Source organism: Anopheles maculipalpis, chromosome 2RL (genome assembly GCF_943734695.1).
Source record: "Anopheles maculipalpis chromosome 2RL, idAnoMacuDA_375_x, whole genome shotgun sequence".
NCBI lineage: Eukaryota > Metazoa > Arthropoda > Insecta > Diptera > Culicidae > Anopheles > Anopheles maculipalpis.
In genome coordinates, this window is record NC_064871.1 from 80,276,714 (window position 1) to 80,290,018 (window position 13,305).

Here is a 13,305-nt window from a genome sequence, read left to right on the forward strand (position 1 = left end):
AGTTTTTTTTCCCAGGAATAGTTTGATTTTCTCGACAGTAGTTGAAACTCTCATTTGTTACTTTTTAGGAAATTCTCACAATTAAGAATCAATAGCACTATTGATTCTTGGTTGTTCTCTTTAAGTTTACTTAACCCTTTATTGTTGGTCCTGTTACTCAATGATGTTATTTTTGTTTTGTCTTCAGACAGGTTTCTGTGGTACGCCAATGTTTTGAAAATATTCTTTCCAATTTCGTCGTTTGTAGTCGTTGTGCGTTTCTTCATGGTGATCTTGACAGCTTCACCTCTTAATGCGTCCCATCAATTCCCTCTCCTTTTGCTCCAATTAATGCCAAGTTATTTCATTTATTCCATCCCACATTCCTCTGTTCTATCCCTGCGCGCCTTGGTTAAGGACTTAAAAGTTGTTCCAACCTAACGATTCACTGTGATCCTTCATTGGGCTTTCAGGGCTTTGAAAACTCTTGGTATTATAAAACATGTTGTTCATGATTTATCCAACCCATTGTTGATAAGGTCTTTGGTGAAATATTTTTCAGTTATCTGGTTTCTCACGGCTCGGGTCCAAATGGAACTCATCGAGCGGGTGCAAAGATCTTTTGCTAGATTCATTGCAGTAATCACTTCCATTATGCCTGCTGCAAGAACTTGAAACACTTTAAACTCGCCACCTCCTTTCCCAAGTCCTATTGTTTGCTTCCCTTGTATTTGATCGTATTGATGTTTTATCGTTACTGTGTTCAATTCCATTTGATGTCCCCAACTCCACCCAACTTATTCCTAGACACCGTACCTCAATTGGTTGCAATGATCATTTTATTCGTTCATTATTTTTATTTATTTATTTATAATTAATTACGACGGTCCAGTGCCGTATTGTCGACACCGCTTGTGTTGAATAAATTTAATAATCATATTAATAAGGCATTTAATGCTTATTCAATTCGTTCATTATGTAAGTTCAATTTCATGTTTTTTTTTTTTATTTCCACCTTTCATCTCCAGTGTTCCGTTCCACATTTCGATCATCTTTTTAATCCAAAATCCTTTCCTAAAACACCTTCAACTTTGTTTTGTCTCTATTTTAAGTTCGAAATAAATTGGCTCGTTGAGTCATTAGGGAGAAAATAGAAAAAGTTCAAACTACTTGTCATTTTTGTTTTCAGTAGTTCATTATATCGAAGGGATTGAATTGAAGAGATCCAATCAGATCTTGCAACTGCAGTAATAACATGTTTTTATTCAGAGACTGCAATTTTGGGCAAGTTGCATCAATCAAAAGTACTTCTGTTAGAATAAACAACAAATGATAGTGAAAATATTGGTAACCCTAATAACCAGTGTTATTTCTACTCAAAATCTTAACACGAGAAACTATTTAATTAAAACGGCTATGAAGTAATCTATAGTCAAAAGAGTCAGTTGTTCGAAAAGGTGCAGATATATGTCTAATTCCTGTAGAACGTTTCCTGGTATAGCATCGTTTTATTTGTCTCTTTTAATTAACGATTCAAATCAGTTTACTAAAATGCAATATTGCACGAAAATTTTCCACAGTTAACATCGATGATCAGAATGTTATCCGTCAGGAAATGTGACAAAGAGAAGATATTCGAGAACCCTGCCAACAGTACAATGATGCAAAAAACTAAAAATTGTACAGAAAACAATAATTGTATTTTTAAAATAATCTTTAAAAAGAGGTAAATTTGATAAGCAAGAAAAATTTATTTAAGGACATTGCAGGTTTGTCTGAACAAACCTCTACGGTGTTGCTGTGGTTTGTTAAAGGAAGGAGGGTTGCAACATTGCAACGTTGCAATGTAATAACGCAACAACGTACTAAACTGTATCGCAACCATCAATACACTGGAAGGGATGAAACCCTTGCCATAAAGCTCCTTATTCATCAGGACACGCGACTCAAATCGTCCTAGCATCCATTTTATAGCATTCGCGTTCATTCTCCGGACTGGTTTAGTTTTCCCGGATGAACTTGTGGGTGGCCGTGGACGGTTAATTTTCCTCACGCGGTCACTCATGCACCAGCGAACTCACCGCCATCAGCGTTTCGGGAGAGAATCGAATGCTCTGTATATCTGTGGATATTACAACGCAGTTCCGAAAACCTCCGAAACCAACGCAGTTTCCGAACCGGTACCGAAGCGTGCCGAAACGTTCCCTTTCGCAGAGAGCTCCGACCGGGTAGCGCCTAACGCGTAACGGGCCCCCGGTAGCGTTCGTTGGTTTGAAAGGAAAAAAAGCATATAGCATCCGCACTCGCACCGCTGCCGGAGAGAATTTAGTACGGTCGTGACGTTCGCTCGTGACGTTTCGCTGTGTGGTGCAAAGGGCGAGTGCGTGAAAAAGCGAGGAAAATCCGCGCGTGATCGCTTCGGCGGGCGAGGAAGTACTGAGTGAGTGAGTGTTCCGGGTTGGGCAAGGGTAACGCGTGCGAGTGTATGCGTGCGTGCAGGGAAGGAAATAGTTCGGTGTGGAGGGATGGTGCATGGAACAGGAATGGTGATTAGGATGTTTTTGAAGGTATATGATTAGTGTGTGATTTTTGGAAGGAAAAACTACACGTTGAGGAAGTTTATGACGCATGTGACACGGTTCGTTTTTTGATTCAAATAAAATGTGACAGCCAACATTTTCCAGCGTGTGCATTTTCATTTGTGGAAAAGTCAGACATCCTTCGGGGACATCCTCCTGCCAGCCGTCATTTTCGAGAGCAGCAAGGATCAGTTAGCACGGTATAGTGTGAGCGAACTAGGCGCACGTGTGAGTGAAAGAGAGGAAGCGATAGAGAGAACAACATAGCACGTGAGAGGAATAGGCAACATAGCACCAACAAAAAAAAATCGGAATCGCAGCAGGAACTGTGCGCGGGAAGAAAATCAATAAATTTCACTCAAGGTTATTCACACTGGGTTGTTGGGTTGGGTGACTCGACGGCAGTAATGCCAGCCGGAGACAACAGCACGCTCCGAGGAAAGGCAGACTGCAAAACGGTGCACCAAAACGCCATCCTGTAACGTTGGCAGGACCTGAGCAGTTCCTGTCAACAATAGAACGGTTCCCGAGGCTTGCTGGCTCAGGGAAAAACATGCAGAAAAGGGACAATCTGGAATAAATTGAGCGTTGCTGTCGCTTTTGGACTGTCCTCTGCAAAGGAAAGCGCCTGTAGACGTGTGTATGTGTGCGAGTGGAATTGTGTATGTGTGTCTGCAGGATCCAGTGCAGCATTTACAAAGTAAACAAAAAAAAAGTGGAAAAGTCTTAAGGACGAAAAGCTAATAGAAACGTCGTCGAGTACCCAAAAAGATCGCAGAAAAATCGTGACATCCGGAGGGACACCGCAGAACCAGATTTTCAGCCCCTAACGAGACAAATGGTCAAACCGTACAATACGGCCTTGGCTTTCACGACGAAAAAAACGGCCGACAGCACGAGACAAAACCAAGTCATGAAAAATGTAAATTTCTTTCCGACCCATCCATGAAACGGACCGCTTTCCGGTTTTGTTCTAGCGACTGACATAGAAGCAACCGAATATTTTGAAACACAATTGTGTGTCCTTTTTGGAAGTGTTTAAGTGTGTGTGTGTGTGTGTGTGTGTGTTTGTTTGTGCGAAAAATTGTGTCCTGGAAAAATAGCGCAAAGAGCACAGACCATGAATCGGCGCGGCTCATTTGTTCAGCGGCATTGGTTGCCACCGATGGTGCAAGTAAGTTCTTTTGGCCCAATTTTTTCCGTCCAACCGATCGTTCTTCCGACTTTCACAAGACGTGTATATGCGAGTGTTGATGTGAAAATAAAAACAATCACCGACGGCGAGACCTGTCAGTTTTGATTCCTGAGCGGAATGGAATTCCGATGAGCGGAATGGAAGCAGAGCGAAAAGAAAAAAAAAAACATTTAATTCAACGGACAGTCGTTACTTAGACGGTGTTGTTGTCGGAGGGTTGAAGCAACATTTTAATTTTAAGGCTGTGCTCCGGACACTCCAGTGGGAGCCAAAAAAGGAGTTATTAGCGCGGGAGCTGTCACTTTAAATAGGCCAGAATGTCGGGGTACGTGATTTGTACCGCAAATGAGGTATGAATTTTGCCCCATTTTCAAGAACTGCCAGAGAGAACTGTCAGTAGAGTGTTTGAATTGGTGAATTCTTAAGCATTGAGCGAAGTTTTTCGCTTACTGTGGAAGATGCGTAAGCACGTTGATAACGTGGACTTTTGAAACATTGGCCTATTCTAGACTGAATTCGGCACTACTCATGCTCTTTATAGGTCATTTGATACGGTCCTGATGAAGGTGTGCAGCTAAGAGTAAAGAGGTATTCAAACTAAAGATGTAGTGTGATTGGCCAAAACCGCAATTGATATTAATGCAATTCAGTTGCCTTCTACATCACAATTTGCATCAAATTTCCCCACGAAAATTTTATTTTTGCTGATGTGTCATCCAGTGCATCCATACAGAACGACCAGTCCATACAGCTGAGTAATGCTTGTGACGAAAAATAACAATAGATTTCCAAACACGATACGTCTCAAAGCACAACACAACACATGCAGACAAATTGAGATGTTTGCTGGCCTTGTTTTTGTAAATTCTTTTTGTAAACATTAAGTCAGCTCCGAAATAGAAATGCCAAAATTGTACGTCATAATACATCTGTTCTTACTTCATCGCCACAAAAATAATACGCGTAGACGTGGACTAGCTAGCAATGATGAAATAAAAATAAAAATTACCAGCTGCTACTCTCTAGCCAGACATCTTTGACGATTATTGGTATTTTCCGCAAATGCAGTTTATGATTATGTATTTATTAAAGGTATATTGAGTTACGACATTCAAATCCTGTTTGATTCGTGGAATGCTACTCACGCCTGGTCTTTTGAAATATGTAACTCAAAAAATCTGGGGTGTATGTGCATTTGTTATAGGAAGCATCCAAAATGCTGTCAGAATACGTTGCCTAGCAGAGCATCGGAGCAGCCGCCTTCGGTATCGTTTCTTTCTTAGAAAAAGAGAGCTCCTTCTTTGAGGCTTTCGTTGTGAATTATTTAAGAAGCTTTTTTACATTTAAAGACAATTTTTAGTTAGAGTTCCTGGGGAGATGTTTTTTAGCTTGGATGACGTCAGTTTTGTTAAGAATTGATTTAGGTCTTCAGAATTGCAGTCACTGGCAGAACAATTACTACTAAAATTGCTATCATAAACATGAAAAGAAATATTCTTGCTCACAGCCTTACAAAGAGCCTCACTGACAAGAATTGATCTTTCCAGGTATTATTTGGATCAGTTGAGCCCGAGTGGTTCCATCTCCTTTACTAAAAATTAATTAAAATTATCCCTTAAAACCAGTTATTTTCATTAGAAGTTTAGGCTACCGGGAAGTTTTCGCATTGATTGGACAAGAGTAATTCCTGTAAAAAGAAATGTGCAATTAAACTGTATACTTACACGCACACATTTACAAAAAAATCGGACCCTAAATAAGAACTTGGAAAACACCATGACAACAGCAACGTTGGGGTCATTTTTGCGTAAAATATTCAAACATCATTAAACATGGTAGTGTATGTATTGGGAGGAATCTGTGTTCACCCACCTGGAACCAAGGTGTGACCTTTCTACATGGTACAATATTGTCATCATCATGAAGCCTTCTCCTGGCCTCATCATCTTCGCCATCTTTTCTTCCAGCTTCGAGGAAAATCCAGGTCGACGGTCTGATGACGCCTACCGGAAAATGGTAAAATACCTGGTAGGTCCCGGTCGGAGTGCCACTCTCCGAACCAAGCCCCTTTCGGATTGGATCCTCGTTATCTTCGTTATCTTTGCACCCGAGTATTTTGTGCGTGTATGTGTGTGTGTTGTCTGACTGTAACAACAATGATGCAAAAAAAAAAAAAAAGGAGCAAGCTAGAATCCTTCCTGCCATCCGCTAGCCGAGAAGCTGGAAAGGCCGCTCCGGTTTTACGGTTCGTTATGTAACTCGAACCGAAAATCCTCGGATTCCGCACACAATCAGGACTTGCCTGTCTTGCCTGTCCCGCAAAGGGTCTGGAAAATCGATAATCGATGAGCGGTGGTGGCAGTCACCTTTTACAGGCCCGAAAAGCTTGCTCTGATCGATGTCATCAGCGCAACCGTATCGCCGTGTGGCGATGGAAGTGAAATTTTCCGGCCGACAAAACTTGGTCCTGTGCTTGGCTTGGTTCTTGGAACACCTCATCCCCATCCTTCCTCCCAGTGGAGGATTCCCACGTAACGAGAGAATCATTATTGAGGTCAGTACCAGCACTGTATTAACCTTTGGCAAAGTGTTGTCAGTGTGTCTGTGTGGAGGCTTTTTATTTCGCGACAGAAACAGTAGCAACCCTTTCACCAGTTCGTCGATTCGTCCGGTTGAGTGTTGGCGGGTCCTATTGGTTTCAATTATTCAACAGTCCATCAAAAACCTTGATTAAACTTTGCGGCTGCTGCCAATGCCTTTCGGTGGAACTTCATGACCCACGAAGAAAAGCATTAAAAACGAGGAGTTGTTGTGCCGTTTGTTTTTTCGTCGCTTTCCACCCACAACTTCACAATGTGTGAGCCCTGTCTTCGGCGAATGTAGTGCATGTCCACGGTGTCCCGCCCGCAAAACGCTTAGGCGAGTGTTTGTGGTGCCGTATGTTGCGGCGTTCTAAATTTCCGTCGATTTAAAATTCATGAAAACAATGAACTATTCATTTCAGGGCTGGACTGCTCGCACAAGAATTGCACCCCTCCTGTCGGTGGGGTTCCCCCCGAACCACATTCGGCGAACACCCCCATCCGGACGTTTTATTGCGCCGTAGGGTGAACGAAGAGCAGAAAGAGATAGAGAGCAAGTGGAAATTGATTTTTCCGGGTGAGGAACGGAACGGAGCAAGAAAAGGTCAGCTTGTGGGATGTAACGAAAAGCTCGGATCCAATCTGGCACGAAAAACACGAATCGGGAGGTTCCGCTACTGTCATGGGGTAATAATTTTGAAACCTTTTGGAAAATCTACCCAAGGTCTGAGGTCCTTGGGAGTTGATGATTGCGTCATCCGGGTGGTGAACGCTAATGAATTGTGTTGCCGCGTGTGTACGCGCACTCCGTCTGACATTTTGGGGGCCCCACCAGCAAAACCGAAACCCAGTTTCGGTTCTTGGTGATCCATTACGGTGAACTTCAACTGAAAACAACTCTAACCTCGGCGAAGTGCCGGATGGGTTTCCTCCAGTTTAAAAGCAACCACCATGCGTCGCCTCGATAAACGTTCCAGCGTTTTGTCATTGTTTGTCTTTCGGATCCTTCCGGACGGCTGGCCCATCCATTCGGAGCGGGTCGCATTTGTTTGCTTTATTTTTGCTTATGTTTCACTGCCAATAGTCTCATGCCCCCCCACCAACAAGAAAAGAGCAAAAGAACTATAAAAGGAGCACATCCAACGGCGGGCGCACCATTTCGTGGATGGCAAATCGATGTAAAATCAGTAGCCGAAACGATGCTTTTCCTGCTTTGCGAAATGGTTCGCGTGGCAGGAGGCAATAAAAAGGCAAGCAAAATGCGAAAGATCCCCCGAAAAAAAAAAAAAAAAAACACACACACAACTTCGATCCCGTCATCTGTGTTTGCGAACGATTTACAAGCAGTGCGTCTTGTAAGCGATCAATCGAATTGAATTTGATGGCAAACATGTTCCGCCGAAGACACGGATAAGAGGATGGTTGATATTTGTGCTTTTCTTTCTTTCATATATGTGTGCGTGTATGTGTGATCGGTCTCCGGTTTGGTCGGAAGAGGCTTAAAGCTCACTTTAATAAAGCGATTACAGAGTATTTTACATTTTTAAGGCTGAACTTCAAGGCATGAGGGTTGCTTGGTATTTACAGCCATACGGAAATAGCTTATGAGATCAAGAATATTAGGTTTTCATTGTTTCTGAAGAATATGGTTTTCTTAAAGTATACTAATAAATTTCGTATGTATTGGCAGAATTGATCTTTTTTTTTTCGAGCATAGCATGAATTCACTTCGTTTGAGTTTTGGAGAATTTTTCGAACATTTAATGGTTTTTGAAAATTAGCTCAAACAAACGAAAGATGACATTTTGAGCAGAGAGATGTCCGACGTTGTCCTATTCATTCACTCTTAAATGTTCCTAATTTTGAAGCTACACAGCAATTGTTGAGTTGAATATTGTTCGCCTTATTCAATTCGAAAAGAACAAACGCTCGAATAAAAGAAGTATTTTTGCTTGATAGAAGGCTGAAGAAATTCTGCAATTTAAAAGGGGAATGGTTAGATACACGAATACATGGCTTTTAAAGGGGCTCAGGATTGAGCACGTCGTGTCGACATGGCCAGGTCGCCAATAAATTTCCAGGAAACTCGGTCTAGGACTGCAGTCCTCCATCCATGGCTGAATCCGATCTCCGACAGGCTTCACTTGATCGAGTCAAAGAGCTCGCAGTGCTTCTCTACGCATTGTGCCGAGCATCTTCTTGGTGGGGCATGAGTCCGGCATCCTCATAATGTGTTCCAGCCAACGTCCTTAGCACTCGTCGTTCGAAAATGGCGAGTGCATTGGCGTCCTCCTTCAGCATAGTCCAAGACTCGTACCCGTAGAGGACTACAGGACGTATGCAGTTACCGACTTCATCGTACATTTCGTGTTTTGTTGGAGTCTTCTAGATCGCAGGAGTTTGTTCAGTCCGTAGTACGCACGATCCCCATGAACAATGCGCCTTCGGATTTCGCTACTTACGTTGTTGTCCGAAGTAACGATCGTAACAATGTAGCAGAGTTCCTCTACCACCTCGAGATCGTCCCCGTCAACTGATACTCTGCTTCCGAGTCAGGCTCTATCATGGTCAGAGCCTCCGGTAAGCAGGTATTTTGTTTTTGTCGTATTGATCCACAATCCAATTCTATTGGCCCTGCGTTTCAGTCGGATGAACGCCTCGTACATCAGCTTAGTACAATGTAATAATGACTGGGTTTGGCTGGACTATACATAACTGAAACTGGACCTTGAATCTATAATCTGTAATTGATGAGTATATTAGAAATAATGTTTGAAAATCTATTTTAACCTGTATCCTTGAACCAATCAATCTTTCCTGCCCCTATTACTGGATACAAAAGCCATTTCGAGTCAACTGTGCATGATGAACGATGTGATAAAAATATTAATAATATAAAAATATGTAATATTAATTTTGGAAAGTGAAGACCAACTGACGTTATAATGTGTTAGTTTGCAATCCATGAATTTAATTCTCTGTCATGATGATCAAAACATTTTTTGTATCATAAAACTCTGTTTTTCTGCTAAAATTGTATGCCGTCTGTACTAAAATATGTCGTCATTGAATTGCAGTACTTGACAGGCATGCCAATAGCTTTTCCCGGTAAAACACTAATTCATACGCATCTCTGCAAAACCCCATTAAAGCGCATCAAACCGCAATCGGCATCCTGCAGTATGCACCACGGGGAAAATTATTGCACAATTTCTGTAACGCTGTCCCGATCGCTGTCGGTTCCGCGGGAAATGTTTGATTTTAATTTCCACGTGAGGCAGCACCGTAATGCGCATTAAAATGATAATCACACTGTATAAGCAAAACATTCGCCTGCCCGGTGAATCCATATCGCGAACCGGGTGACCCGGTGACACCGTGGGATGGGCAAAACACGACGATACCCCTCGTTCCCGAAACTGCGTCCTGTGCTGTCCTGCGAAAAGTTCAATCCATTACGTGACTTCATCTGCAATTCAGGTCATGCGATTTATTGAGTGATTGGGGAATCGGTCGATGGAAGCGATGGACGGTTGAAACTCGTGTCCTGGTCCAATCTTGTACGACCGATCAATAATGTACGCCCATGCAAGGTTCTCCCGATGACTGTTGACTTGTGCCATCTTGACGTGACGTACCGGTACCTGTGACAAGGGGGTATCCCCGTATCCCGTCGACACAAATCCTTTAATTGATGTTAATCGTTAACGCGTAGAGTGGAATAGATGGCGTGCGGAGGGTCGAAGAATGGCAGCGTGTCCTAGCAATATCCTTCTTCCTCCAACTCCTGCGAAAGCCTGAAAAGCGATCGAAACATTAGCAAATCAATCAACACTCACATCATTATGGAGTGATTATGAGGTTGCGAGAATTGAATACTCTTCGCCACCCGCTCGATTCCCGCTTTCGCCCGTGATAAAATTGGGGGGCACAGTGGGCTGTGCGTGAAGCAACATAATTAGGCCCGCTGGAAGACCTGACAGTTTCGGATCCTTTTCATCGTTCAAAACCCGGAAAGGAATCAGGACATTGGCCAAGCTTCCCAGGCTTCACGGGTACAACAAGTCATCGTATTATCATAAATAAATTAATTAAATCGTCTTTCCCACGTACGCATCCGGGACTGTCCAACTGTCGCCCGCGACTGTACGCGAGTAACCTCACATAATATCCGTCAGCTGCGAATAATGGTTTGGCACACTGCAGCACACACGTACACGACGGTATCGAAATCGGAAGCGGATTGTGTTCGAATGTACGGTGAAGCGCCCCGGGAGTAGCTGTTTCCGTCCAGTCCTGTACGCGGCGAAACGGGCGGCCCTGTTCCTGGAGTGAATTTTAAATTAATTATTTTGACAGAACACGCGTCAGATTGTCGTTTATTGTGATTCTGCTTCTTTTTGTTTTAAATATTATTTTGCCGATAATATTTTATGTCCCCTTTTACGGTTGCAGCCTACCAAACGAGGCACATCATACACAACCGAGCACTCCCATACTATCCGCTGCATGTTGTTAAATCCGGAGGACAAGTGGTCTTGTCGTGTCGTTCGGGATGAACGCAAAAAGCACTGGGAAGCGGTTCGGTTGCGGTAGAAAGGACGGAACCGGGTTCGGTAGGTGCAACGTGCAACATCGATGACCTATATCCAGACCGGTTCAGGCGTATGCAAGCGACCGAGGTTTGGAGTGTACTAGCGGGCGGTTGGCAACACTGGTCGGGTTGCTTGCAAATTGAAAATAAGAACATTAAAGCAATGTTTACCTGACAACATGCAAGCACCAATGTACTGCGGCGGCAGCTGACGATGAGGATGATGCATTCGCCTGTGATGTCGTCAAGCACTTTTGCTTTGATGGTACCGTCTGTATGTGGTGCCGGTACGAGTGCCCAGGCACGCTCATGGCCCGTGGATCGGAGATAAGATGCGGCCCGAGTTCGGTAGCTTTTTGCTGTGGAAATTGCATGGAAATGAGCGACCACTCAGGGTAACTTTTTGTGCGCTTGTTCCTGCGGGATCGGTTCGCCAGGATGCAGAACGCTTCCGAGCGTGTTGATGTAAATGTTGTGCACATTTTAAGGGACTGGTCGTGTCTGAGGTTTGCCTTCTTATCGAGCGAAAGTAATCTGTAACATGTTGAGAGTTTATTTAAATTTTGATGTTTCAGTTTTCTTTTTACCTAGCAGGGAACTAGATGGGAAGTGGTACGGCAGTGCCATTAGTTTGTTGTGTTGGGATGGCAGAAGCATAATTTGTAATGTGATAGTTACTGAGAGACTACTAAATCACTTCCTGTTTGTGGAGTCTCTAGTGTAAAACTGAGCAGAGTAGTGAACACTAGTCTTTATTGCTATGGAAAATCATATGTCATTTTCTTTAGATTTGGGGTTGCTGCTAGGGGTATCTATTACTTCTTGAGCTACGTCAACACGAGACCTGGTACTTATGAAGGATTATAATCTATTTTTATAAGAAACAACCCGAAGGCTTTTGTAGATGCTACTGATAGGACATTCATTTCTGTTGCTTCACTTAACAGCAGCTACAATCCTAGAGTCATTTAAAGGAGTAGCAGAGAATAGAGGCGACAGCAGTGTCGATTTTCATACGAAAAAGGACCGGGTTTCAAATCCATTCCCCTTAATGAATACTGACTAGTATCAAAAATTTCGCTGCAAGCTATTCATTTACTCCATTGCATTGCGATAACTTAAAACGTATCGTTAAGATGTTTATTCTAATGCGTTGAAACCGTTTCCTTCCATCCACTGCTAATCCAGTTCGGTGCAATACACGATGCATAATTTAGTCTCAGCAGCATCAAAACGCAAGCTCAAAAGCACCTAGCAACCAAACACTTTGCCATTTGCAAGATTCCGTTCCAAGAAGCGCATTTCAAGTTGTTTTAATTTATGTTTTCGGGATAGTGTGTGAGAGATTTAAATTAGAATATTATCGTCCGAGCACGCGCCTTTGCCGTTTGTCTGGCGTGCCTGCCCGCGCTGTGCTGTCTATTCGCAACTTTGCACCATCAGCACATCATCACGAACCGTTTTGTCTGTGATATGGTGGTGTCGATGTGTGTGGGCGCGTGGTAGTGTGTTTTCGTTTGATAATTTATGCTAAATCTGCGCTGAAATATTCTACCAGCTTCCATCTAGCAGCAAGAGCAGTAGTCGAGGCCACACTCAAGATGAATGATGCCGTATTACGCGTGTGCTAGCGGCCCGCACTGCTTCTTCTAAACAGACGATCGATACGGCTTTCGTTTATTGGGTGAACCACGTGCAGCTTGTCTCGACAAACACAGTCCCTTATCAAGCTGATTGGTTTCTTGGTTCGCTGATCGAAACCAGGAGCAAATCCATAATTTTGTCGGCTTAGTGTGGGGTATTAAGGAATTTTATTTAATTACAAGCCTCGCCACGTGGCCACCAGAATCAGCGGATCAATGCAAGGGTGTAGAATTACCCGGCAGTCTGTTGCGAATCGGGGAGTTTCAGGTTGGAGGGTTATTCTGCTGCCAATTCGAGTACCGGGAACGCTAGTACGAAAGGAAACTTACCCTCTCCTACATATATTTGTTACGCAGTGCACGTCTCGTGGCTGTTAGATGAACTCGTTCCATACATACCGTGCACTGGACAGACGTCTAATTAGACGTCTTGAGCGTTTGGCAAACATGACGATGATGTTCTTTTGGAACTGGAACTGAAGGAATTGAAGGGCTTTGCTTCTACATATAAGGATATGATTAAACATTCCTTAAAGGTGTATGGTTTACGTGGTCGGAAAGGCAATCGGGATTGATGCTCGATTTGTGCCTAACGCTGATCGATTACATGTATTGAACAGTGGGGTTTTGATTTCAATATAGACAAAGACAACTCCTGAGGACTTCCCAAGAACACACAAAGAGCAACGTTCCCTGCTAAGTGGTCGACAAAGTTTTTAAATTACTTCCTGTG

At 43.2% G+C, this 13,305-nt stretch overlaps 1 protein-coding gene across 1 annotated transcript in view; it reads right to left on the reverse strand.

The window, feature by feature from the left end:
- Positions 1-13,305, reverse strand: part of LOC126567958 (MOXD1 homolog 2-like) — a 507,834-nt gene that overhangs the window by 119,878 nt on the left and 374,651 nt on the right. The gene's annotated exons all lie outside the window — the stretch shown is intronic.